The 11,763-nt window shown below is 45.1% G+C and overlaps 1 pseudogene; it reads left to right on the top strand.

The window, feature by feature from the left end:
• The first annotated feature begins 5,752 nt into the window (after nt 1-5,752).
• LOC119252861 (ATPase inhibitor, mitochondrial-like) lies at nt 5,753-6,238 on the top strand (annotated as a pseudogene).
• Nucleotides 6,239-11,763: the final 5,525 nt, after the last annotated feature.

Consider the following 11,763-nt stretch of genomic DNA (forward strand, 5'->3'; position numbering starts at 1 on the left):
GACAAGGAAGATACCAGGAGGTTCTGTGGGCCTCAACCCTACAATTTATTTATTTATAAATTTATTTATTTATAAATTTATTTATTTTTAAACACTAAGCTTGCTATTGCTTTATTTATTTATTTATTTATTTTTATTTATTTATTTATACAAGCACTGGGTGGGTACAGTCAGAAGCGCGGGAGGGTGAGAGAATTCACCAGAGCGGGGAGCAGAGCAGGCAGAAGGACCGAAGCACACTGCTGAGGGGAGCAGCAGGGGCAGGTGAGTTCTTTGCGCCATGTGACTGGCGCTGCAGAGGCTGCGGGCAGCTTGCAACCCAGCGCTCAACCCTACAATTTAAACAGGGGCTTGAGTCCAGTAGTGATAACATTGCAGAATGTTCAGTGAAACCCTGATTCTTCTGTATTCATTTCTTATTGCAGCTGTAACAAATTACCACAAAGTTAGTGACTTAAAGCAATGTAAATTTGTTTTATCACAGTTCTGTAAGTCAGAAGTCCAAAATGGGTCTCACTGAGCTAAAATCTAGATGAGTTCCTTCTGGGGACTCTAGAGAATCCATTTTCCAATTTCGGGGGCCACTTGATAACTTAGATGCCTGGTCTCTTTTTCCCCTCCTCAAAGTATTCTAATTTCTGCTTCTGTCACATCTTTTTCTCTGACCCTTGTGGGATTCAACCCCCACAAAACATTTGTGAGTATATTGGCCTCACCCAAATTATCCAGGATTGTCTTCCTATTTTGAGATTCTTAATCACATCTACGAAGCCCCTTTTACTATGTAAGGATTTCAGTAATTAGGACGTGGACATTTCTGGGTAGCAATTATTCAATCTGCTACCTCTTTCCATTCTCATGCATAACTTAATGTGGGGGAGATGTAGAAATGAGTTATTTATTGTTGGCTACTGGCAAGAGTTTAAGGTATGTGTTATTTATTCTTCATTCTAATTATTAACATTATGTGCTTACCATGTTTCAGGTACAAATTTATTACAAAGTTTAATATGTGGGTCTTTTGCTATTTTCTGATTTGTCTTCATCTTGAAGACCAGATATGTTAACTGAGCCAGGGGCCAGTTTCAAAAAGGGAAACAGCACAGCTGCTTCCACCAGAAACATTTTCCTGGCCCATTACTCTACAAAGGGAAGGGATGTTTGGCAAAACACCTCCTTGTCCAACTCTCACCCCAAGAATAATTAGGTATTTCAAATTGTCTTTGATAAAACACATAAAATGAAGGGTAACCATGCTGCCTTCTCATAGCTGAAGGTTTAACTATCCCAGGAAGACTGTAAATGAGAACATAATCCCAAAAGGCCTGATTGAAGCAGGGGAGGAACAAATAGAATGAGACTAAATGCCTCCTTCCTGCTGGAGAATTGCATTTATTAAATGTTAACTACTGGAAAGTGGCAATTGAGCTTCCTCTGAATGAAGAGTCTGGTAGATGCCTTAATAAAGGTGCTGCATGCAATGGAGAATTTAAGTTCCTAAGTCTGCCAGAGAAGACAGATTTATACAATATATGTTATATCTTATACATTACATATACTATAATATCAGATAAACATGCAGAATACAAAGAAAAATAAAGCAGGCCATGAGGATACAGAGTGATGGAAGAGGTATTATTTTGGATGAGGCAGTTAAAAATGCCTAAAATTAAAAATATTATTTTGAAATAATACAGTCCCAGGTAGTTGCAGTGAAATGTGCAGGGAAGCCCCATGTACTTGTTCCTAACCTCCCCCAATGTTAACATGCAATTATAGTACATGGTCAAAACCAAGGAATTGACATAAATGCCATCAGAAGAGCTTATTCGGATTTCACCAGTTATGCATGCACTCATTTGTGTGTGTGCATAGTTCTATGTACACATATGTGTAGTCTCATGTAATCACTGCAATCAATGTAATACACTACTGAACTGTGTATATGAATTATATGAATAAAGCTGTTACAAAAAAATACTTAACTGTACCATCATCATAAGACATGTTGGCATTACCTTTTTACAGCCACACCTATCCCTTCCCACCATCACTAACGGCTGGCACCCACTAATCTGTTCTCCAGCTCTATAATTACGTTACTTCATGAATGTTATATAAATGGAATCATGCAATAGGTATCCTTTTAAGATTGGCTTTTTTCACTTAGCATAATTCCCCATCCAAATTGTTATATGTATCAATAGTCGGTTCCTTTTTATCTCTGAATAGTATTCCATAATATGGGTGTGAGCCACAGTTTGTTTAACAATTCACCAATTAAAAGACGTTTGGTTAATGTCCAATTTTGAGCTATTACAAATAAAACTGCTGTGAACATTCATGTACATGTTCCTGCGTGAAAATAAGTATTCATTTCTCTTGGCTAAATGCCCAGGCATGTGATTGCTCAGTTGTATGATAAGTGTATGTATGATTGGTTTTGTGTGTGTGTGTGTGTGTGTGTGTGTGTGTTTCAAAGAAGTTAACAAACTGTTTTCCAGAGTGGCTATATCATTTTATGTTCCCCAGCACTATATAAGTAATCCAGTTTCTTCACATCCTTGCCAGCTTTTGGTGTTAATCGCTGTTTTTCATTCTAGTCATTCTGATAAGTGTTATGATACTTCATTGTGGTTTAATTTGCATTTCTCTAATGGCTAATGATGTTGAATATCTTTTCATGTGTTTATTTGCCACCTATATATTTTCTTTGGTGAAGTGTCTGTGCATGTCTTTTGCCCATTTTCTAATTAGATTGTTTGGTGTGTTTTTTATGATGAGTTTTCAGAGTTCTTTATACATTCCAAATACTAGATCTTTGTTGGATATAAGATTTACACATTTTTTCTCTGAGTCTGTAATTTGTCTTTTAATTCTCTCAACAGTATCTTTTGAAGAGCAAAACATGTTAATTCTGATGAGATAAAATTTATAAATTTTCCCCTCTATGGGTCATGCTTTTGCTGCAAAGTGTAAGAACTCTTAGCTCTCCTGCCCACCTGTGACTATGCAGGTGCCTCTCTTTTTCTTTCTCCTTCTCCTAATAAACCTGTCCTTTGAAAATGTGGAAAAAAAAAAAAAGAATTTTTAGTCAGAGGTCCTGAAGATTTTCATATGTTCTTTCTGTTAGGGGGAAAAGGATGTCCTAAAGCTAATTCCATACAGGCTTTGTGGACTCCGCCCCCACTCCAGACCAAAGCCAAAAGATACTGGGAACTCCAAATCCCATCACCACCAAAGGGAAGGTTGCTGGAACCTGAGGGTGGGGTTAAGCAGCCAGGTTTGGTATAAAACCAGACTCGTGGGCTTTGGGGGAATTCCCCCATTTTTGGCTCCCTGCCAGCTTGCAGTGCACGGCCAGCTCTGAGAGTGCCTTTGGGTTTCCAGGTCGGCGGATCGGGTAGGACGCATTAAAGACTTTATTTCCCTATTTTCTCCCTGAGTTGTACATTCCTCAATTCCTTTTCCCTTATAAATAAACCTTTTATTAACCTTTTGTGTGTGCCTGTAGTGGAGTATTCATAAGTCCCTTTTAAGCACGCGGGTGAGGACCCACAGCCAGGCAACCCGTTTTATATCGGGGCTGCTCTGTAACAGTTTGGCGCCCAATGTGGTTTCCAAGCTACACCCGTGGTTGACCAGCCCAAAGTAACTTTCCTTGCGTTGGTCACCATAAAGCGCACTAGGTCTGCAGGACTCGCAGTGAAAATTTTTGTTTCACGTCTTGAAAGGTCTGTTTTTTTTTTCCCGTGCATAAGGCTCTTGTGGGTGTGGTTTTGACCCACACGTGGCCTCAACCATGAGCTTACGCAGTTTTATCCCTAACTTGAGTTGTGTCAGTTTTTTTCCGGCATTCAATTTAAGTAACCTTTTTCCGTTAAATATTACAATCAGTTTTATAAGTGTAAATAATTGTATTAAACCTAGTGTATGGCACATAATTTTACTTCTGTATACGTATGTGGGTGGTTTACAAGCCGTCCCTTTACAGTCTGTGCTTCTGGGTGTTTTTCTGGTAATGTGCATAGGCACCATTTGTTACATTCTTGGTTCTAAGAGAGGTAGATGTTCTACTTCACATACTGAGAATGTGCTGCAACAAATTCAAGCTATGCAACAACAAAATCAGGCTTTTGATTTAACTATTAAGAGTATGAGGGATGAAAATCGTAACGTTTTTGAGTCAGCTTTTAAAAGTATGCAGGACCAGATACAGGCCGCCCTCCATAAATTGGATATGGCAGAGACGAAGGCTAGGCTAATAGCACAGAGAAGAGATAAACCTTCTCCTTCCCATGAGGACTGCAGAAGGGCGGAGTTAGAAGAGGAGGAGTATCATTTGCTAAATACCTTAAACACTTCAGGACAAAGGCCTTCCCCACGTGACGAGGCCCCTCCCGAGGCCCCTTCCACGCAGACTCCTGAGGCTTCACAGCCTCCATTGCCCTCCGGGGAGGAAACTAAAATGGCGCCTCCTCCCCACACTAGAAGCGGTACCCATTTTGGCAGGAAGGATCACCCTGAGGCAGGACAGTTTCCTCTTCACCAGTTGCTGATGGGTAGCTTGAATGAACAGGGGTGACCTGCTGGGAGCTTTTTGTCGCACCATCCTTTTAGCACTGGGGACCTCCTAAATTGGAGGAGCTCTGTTCCCCCTTACCGGCAGTCTCCTAAGAGGACGGCGAACTTGTTTGCCTCCATCTTCGTCTCCCACCACCCTAACTGGGCAGATATACAGTCAATGTTACATACTTTACTAAGTCTAGATGAGCAGAGGATGGTAGTGAGGAAAGTCAGGGAGGAGGCTGACCGTCTCCGCCAATAGGATAGCCAATCCCCAGAGCCAGAGATTGCTGTCCCAGAGGTAGATCCTGGATGGGACCCCAACAATGGAGGAATGGCAATGTTGGACCTGTATAAAAAATGTTTATTGGTAGGACTGGAGCAGGGAATCCCCAAACAAAAAAATTTTAACAAAATATTAGAACTTGCACAAGGGACTAATGAGGATCTATTATAGAGCAGCCCCGATATTGAACGGGTTCCTGGCTGTGGGTCCTCACCCGCGCGCTTACAAGGGACTTATGAATACTCCACTACAGGCACACACAAAAGGTTAATAAAGGGTTTATTTACAAGGGAAAAGGAAATAAGGAAAATGTACAACTCAGGGAGAAAATAGGGAAATAAAGTCTTTAATGCGTCCTACCCGATCCGCCGACCTGGAAACCCAAAAAGCACTCTCCGAGCTGGCCGGACGCTGCAAGCTGGCAGAGAGTCAAAATGGGGAACCCCTCCAAAGCCCACGTGTCTGGCTTTATACCAACCTGGCTGCTTAACCCCACCCTCAGGTCCCAGCCACCTTCCCTTTGGTGGGAATGGGATTTGGAGTTCCCAGTGTCTTTGGCTTTGGTCTGGGGTGGGGGTGAAGTCCACAAAGCCTGTATGGAATTAGCTTTAGGACATCCTTTTCCCCCTAACAGATCCATCAGAGTTCCTTGAGAGGATTATTCAGACGTATACAAACCACACGGATATAAATCCAGATGCCCCAGAAAATGCTCGTTTGATCACTATGGCGTTCATCACATATAGTGCTCCAGACATAAGGAAAAAGTTAACAAAGGTAGACGGCGTCACAGAGATGAGTCCGTCCCAGGTAGTGGACTTACCATTTAAGGTTTATAATAATAGAGAGGAAGAGATGCTGCGCCGCCCGTGCCAGTGACAGGAAGGTGCTGCGGGAGCCATGGCCGTCGCGGCTCTGGCAACGCGGATGCGGATGCGGCTGGGCGTGTGGGGCGCACGGACCATGAAGGCCCGAGGCTTCCTCTCCAAAGGGGCCGAGGATGCCGAGGCCGGCGCAGGCTCTGTCCGGGAGGCTGGTGGGGCCTTTGCAAAGAGAGGGAAGGCCGAAGAGGAGCGCGATACTTCCGACAGAAGACAAAAGAACAGCTGGCAGCCTTGAAGGAGCACCACGAAGATGAGATCATTCATCATAAGAAGGAGACTGAGCGTCTGCAGAAAGAAATTGAACGTCATAAGCACAGAATCAAGAAACTAAAAGACCATGATGATTATTAAATGCATACATTTCCCTGCAGAATGACCACATATTATTGCCCCCTGCTATGTAGAAGTTCTGGTTTAATTGACATATATCTGTGTGCAGCCAACACATTAAAATAAATTGTCATCAGTGAAAAAAAAATAATAGAGAGGACAGGAGAAAGGACAGGAGACTGAAACCTGCAACTGTTTTTGTACAAAGAGAGCACAAGACAGGGTTTCGGGGAAACAGTAATGGACAGATTTGTGAACCCCTAGGAAGAAATCAGTGTGCTTTCTGTAGGGAAGAGGGACATTGGAAGTGCAATTGTCCCAGGTTACAGGGAAGCAGCAGACACAGTAATTACAGAAGGCAGGATAGAAGACTGAGAACACCACGACAGGATGATTCACGCAGGGGTTACAGGAGGGAATATAAAAGGCGTACACAGGGCCTCCCCGGTGGCGCAGCGGTTGAGCGCTGGGTTGCGAAGCTGCCCACAGCCTCTGCGTTGCCGGTTCGATCCCCGGCTGCTCCCCGGCCCCGGCTGCTCCCCGGCCCCCGGCTGCTCCCCGGCCCCTGGCTGCTCCCCGGCCCCCGGCTGCTCCCCGGCCCCCGGCTGCTCCCCGGCCACCAGAGGAGGGTCCCACATGGTGCGCAGACCTCTCCTGCTGCCCGCTGCTCCCCTCAGCAGTGTACTTCGGTCCTACTGCCTGCTCTGCTCCCCGCTCTGGCTCTGGTGAATTCTCTCACCCTCCCGCATTTCTGACTGTACCCAGTGCATGCATAAATAAACAAACAAATAACAAATAAATAAAAATACATGCCTCTTTAAAAAAAAAAAAAAAAAGGCGTACACAGAACCAGGAACCAAGGAGAGAGGAAGGAAGACAAATGTTAGCACAGAGTAGAGGCTCAGATGATGACAGGGAATACGGACAGAGAAGGAATTGAGAGCCTAGCACAGAGGACAGGAGACAAGTGATAGCACAGAGTAGCGCCTCAGGAGAAGATAGGAGGGAATATGGACAGAGTAGAAGGAATCTGGAGCCAAGAGTGGAGGAAAGGAGACAAATGATAGTTCATGGAGAAGGTTCAGATGAAGAATAGGGGTGCCCAGGGGCTCCACTAGATCTTAAGCCCATTAAAATAACCCCCTCAGAGCCCCGGGTAACCCTCGCTGTGGGGGATCGTCTGATTGATTTCTTGGTGGACACTGGAGCGACATACTCAGTTTTGAGTTCGAAATTAACTAAAATGAGCAAAGAGACTGCAGCAGTCACTGGGATTACGGGGAGGCCACAACAGAAACCCTTCCTACAACCTTTGGAGTGCCGGCTAGGCACCACACAGCTCCAGCACAGCTTCCTGTACATGGAAGAGTGTCCAATCCCTCTACTTGGTCGTGACCTTTTAAGTAAGCTCAATGCATGAATTATATTCTCACCCAAAAATCAGAGGCTTCACCTACAGATTCCTCCAGAGCATGCTCTGCGGTTCCAGATGTTACTTACTCAAGATGCTCCACCAAAAGGTGAAATTTTACCTCCAGAAATTGTTGAAAGAGTAAGTAAATGGGTATGGGCTGATGGAACCCCAGGATGTGTGAAAAATGCAGAGCCTGTAAAGATAGAAGTGATAGAGGGGAGCAAAACCCTGAGGAAGAAACAATACCCCTTAAAGGAGGAGGCCTTGAGGGGAATTGAGCCAGTATTGAAAAGTTTCCTTCAATCTGGACTCATTCGGCCCTGCCGTTCACCGTACAGCACTCCGATTCTGCCAGTGAAGAAACCCCATACAGGTGAGTACCGTTTTGTCCAAGATTTAAGGGCTATTAATGATATTGTTCAGGATTTACATCCCACTGTGCCTAATCTGTACACCCTATTAACTGCCATACCTGGTGACTTTGGGTGGTTTTCGGTATTAGACCTGAAGGATGCCTTTTTCTGTATCTCAATAGATGTCCAGGATCATCTGCTTTTTGCCTTTGAGTGGCAGGACCCGAAGTCCAAGAGCACTCTCCAGTATTGCTGGACTGTGCTTCCACAGGGATTTAAGAACTCCCCAACTACTTTTGGGGAAATACTGGCCAGGGATCTCAGGAAGGTTCAACTAAAACGGGGTGTCTTATTGCAATATGTAGATGATTTATTGATTGCAAGACCAGACTATAAATCTTGTCTGGAAAATACCGTGGTGGTACTGAACCACCTGGCAGAATGTGGCTACAAGGTGTCACCTAATAAGGCACAGATATGCAAGCAAACTGTGACATATTTGGGGTTTGAAATTAAGAAAGGCAGGGCCTCCCCGGTGGCGCAGCGGTTGAGCGCTGGGTTGCGAAGCTGCCCACGGCCTCTGCAGCGCCGGTTCGATCCCCGGCTGCTCCCCGGCCACTGGAGGAGGGTCCCACATGGCGTGCAGATCTCTCCTGCCGCCCGCTGCTCCCCTCAGCAGTGTACTTTGGTCCTTCTGCCTGCTCTGCTCCCCGCTCTGGCTCTGGTGAATTCTCTCACCCTCCCGTGCTTCTGACTGTACCCAATGCATGTATAAACAAAAAACAAACAAACAAACAAATAAATAAATAAATGAAAACATGCCTCTATTAAAAAAAAATTATAAAAAAAAAAAAAAGAAATTAAGAAAGGCAGACGGAGCCTGATGACGGGAAGAAAACAGGTAGTTCAGCCCTTAGAGTCCCCAGCAACTGGCGACAGTTGCGCGGATTTTTGGGTATGGCTGGGTTTTGTAGGATTTGGATTCCTAATTTTGGACTAATAGCAAAACCCTTATATGATGCTCTCAAAGGCCTGGACTCTGAAGCTTTGTCTTGGACTCCAGAATGTCAAAAGGCCTTTGATGAAATAAAAGTAAAGTTGATCTCAGCATCAGCATTAGGGCTTCCAGATCTTAGGAAGCCGTTCAGACTTTATGTACATGAGAGACAGGGGGTTGGCCTAGGAGTGCTGATCCAATTGTTGGGGCCAGAAATGCAGCCTGTTGCATATCTGTCCAAACAATTGGACCACACCACTAAGGGATGGCCTCCATGTTTACGTGCTGTGGTTGCCACTTGTGACCTCCTACACGAGGCAGAGAAGTTTACATTGGGTCAGCCCATCACTGTGTGTGTGCCACATCAGGTCTTGACATTGCTGGAGCAGAAGGTTGGACTTTGGTTGACCGCTGGGTGAATGGGAAAATATCAAGCAGCTCTGTTGGACAATCCTAATGTGAAACTGCAGGTTTCTAATTCCCTGAATCCTGCCACACTGCTTCCAAGCAGTGCAGACAGATCTGAGGATGACACTTTAATCCATAACTGTTTAGAAACCATAGACACAGTGTATGCCAGCTGACCTGATCTAACTGACCAGCCTCTGCCAGATCCAGAGTGGGAGCTACTTACAGATGGCAGTAGCTTCATGGACCAAGGCCGTCGATGTGTGGGATACGCAGTGGTGACGCTCCAGAACACCGTGGAAACCAAGGCTCTTCTGGCAGGTACATCAGTGCAGAAAGCCGAATTAATAGCCCTTACCCATGCCTTGGAACTCTCGAAAGGTAAAAGAGTCAATATATTTACTGACTCAAAATACTCTTTTATGATTCTCCATATGCATGGGGCCATTTGGAAGGAGCGGGGACTTCTTACCGCTAGTAACAAGGATGTCAAACACCCATTAGAAATCCTGGCCTTGTTAAAGGCGGTAGCTTTACCATCAGCTGTTGCCATGATGCATTGTCCTGGCCACCAAAAGAGTGGGTCTGACATGGCAAAGGGCAACAGGGCAGCTGATCAGGTGGCTAAGGCTGCTGCCCGCTCTGCCCCCCAGGGTGCACTCATCCCTCTTGTGGACCTGACTCAGTATGCTCCTGAATACACTGAGCAGGATGAGGAGAGAGCTCGTGCATGGGGATTTACTGAGTATTGACCCCAGCTCTACTTGGAGAGTAAACTCCCATGGGATGATACTCCTCCTGGAGGCCCTGGTATATCCGGTGCTAAAACATCTTCACAAAGGATCTCACTATGGGAGAGATGCCTTATTAGAAACAGTGCGCCCATATTTGAAGGGACCATATTTGCCTAAAATAGCACAACGGATCACCCGAGGTTGTCAACTTTGTGCCAGGAATAACCCCAAGACTGACTCACACCCTAAAGCCATTAGGGTTCGATATCGAGGCAAGTGCCCTTTTGAGGACTGGCAGGTGGACTTTACACAAATGCCTAGAACAACAGGCAACTTCAAATTCCTATTGGTTTTTGTGGACACGTTCTCGGGATGGGTGGAAGCATTTCCCACAAAGACGGAAAAGGCTTCCGAGGTTGCAAAACAGCTGCTGAAGGAGATAATCCCTCGCTTTGGGTTGCCGGACTCTATCCAGAGTGATAATTGGCCGGCATTTGTCTCTGACGTCACTCATGCAGTAAGCAGTGTGTTACAGATCAACTGGAAATTGCATGCTGCATGGAGACCACAGCCTTCTGGACAAACGGAGAAAAAGAACCACACCTTGAAGAAAACCTTGGCAAAACTGTGCCAAGAAACACAACTTCATTGGGACCAGGTGCTATCCCTTGCCCTCCTCCGCATAAGAGTGGCACCTAGAAGTGGGCTACAATGAAGCCCCTTTGAAATTGTGTTTGGAAGACCCCTCCAGGCCTCAGTTCTGAAAGCCAGTCTGGAAATAGCACAAGATTGCCGGATCACACAATATGGGATACACATCCATGAGGTTCTGGCAGTAATTCACAACTTTGCAACCTCGAGGATCTCTATGCCTCCTGATCAACCATTGCATCCCTTCAAACCGGGAGATCAGGTCTTACTAAACACCTGGCAGAGTGGGGATGCCCAACAGAAAAATGGACTGGTCCATATGACTTTTTGCTAAGCACATATACTTCTTTGAAACTTGCAGGCATAAAACCCTGGGTACATCATTCCAGAGTTAAGAAAGCGCCAGAAGGAACTGACCCAGAGACGAAGTCCCACTGGTCTTGTGAACCCATTGAGGACTTGAGATATTTGTTTAAGAAACAGAAAAAAACTTGAATGTTACTGACCTCTTTTCCAGTTATTGTTGCAGGATACCCAAGGACTTGCGCGGCCAGCTCTGAGAGTGCCTTTGGGTTTCCAGGTCGGCGGATCAGGTAGGACGCATTAAAGACCTTATTTCCCTATTTTCTCCCTGAGTTGTATATTTCCTCCATTCCTTTTCTCTTGTAAATAAACCTTTTATTAACATTTTGTGTGTGTCTGTAGTGGAGTATTAATAAGTCCTTTTAAGCGCGCGGGTGAGGACCCACAGCCAGGCAACCCATTTTTATATCGGGGCTGCTCCGTAACATTTCCTTCTTTTTTTTTTTTAAATATTTATTTATTTATGCATACAAGAACTGGGGTACAGGCCAGAGGTGTAGGGGGTGAGAGGATTCACCAGAGACAGAGTGGGGAGCAGAACAGGCAGATTGACTGAAATATACTGCTGAGGGGAATAGCAGGCGAGGCAAGAGAGGTCTGCTGCATGTGGGTTGCTCCCTGGCCAGCTGGGGATCAAACTCATGTTGCATAGGCTGTGGATTACTTCATAGTGCAGTGCTTAACCCCTTGCACTACCAGGGAGGCCCCTTTCCTTCGTTTTTGAGTTGACTTTTTGTATAAGGTATAAGATCACGCTTCTTTCCTTCTTCTTTTTTA

The sequence above is a fragment of the Talpa occidentalis genome, unplaced genomic scaffold, assembly GCF_014898055.3.
Source record: "Talpa occidentalis isolate TD23 unplaced genomic scaffold, MPIMG_talOcc4v2.1, whole genome shotgun sequence".
Classification (NCBI taxonomy): Eukaryota; Metazoa; Chordata; class Mammalia; order Eulipotyphla; family Talpidae; genus Talpa; species Talpa occidentalis.